Genomic DNA, 409 nt, shown 5'->3' with positions numbered 1-409 from the left:
ATATGTATAAAATGTCACCCTGGATAAAAAATCGTTTGGAGAACAGCAGCTTTCCCTCCCTTCCTCTGTGCAGGACCTGCCCTCCCTCTCTGTCGGTGCATGAATTATGCTGCAAAATATTTTTATTGGCCTCATCGAGCTCTTCACAGCCGTGTTCCTGTACCTACAGCACTCATCCTCAACCAGCTGCAGACACATGCTGAGTCCCAGGGGAGCTCCCAGCACCCCAACAGCCCCATGGGGCAGAGCCCTCCCTGTGCAGGACCCGTCCCCTCGCAGCATCCCAGCTCCGTAGCCGGCCCCCACCTCATCCAGACTCGGGCTTTACTTTGACTTTTAAGAACGCAAAAGCCAGAGCAGGTCGGGGCCTGCGCTACGGCTAACACCGCTGCAGCCACAGTGACACGCG

This window comes from Buceros rhinoceros, unplaced genomic scaffold (genome assembly GCF_000710305.1).
Source record: "Buceros rhinoceros silvestris isolate BGI_N320 unplaced genomic scaffold, ASM71030v1 scaffold35720, whole genome shotgun sequence".
In the NCBI taxonomy this organism is placed as follows: domain Eukaryota; kingdom Metazoa; phylum Chordata; class Aves; order Bucerotiformes; family Bucerotidae; genus Buceros; species Buceros rhinoceros.
The sequence above is the reverse complement of the archived record's forward strand: the minus strand, read 5'-3'. Positions refer to the sequence as shown.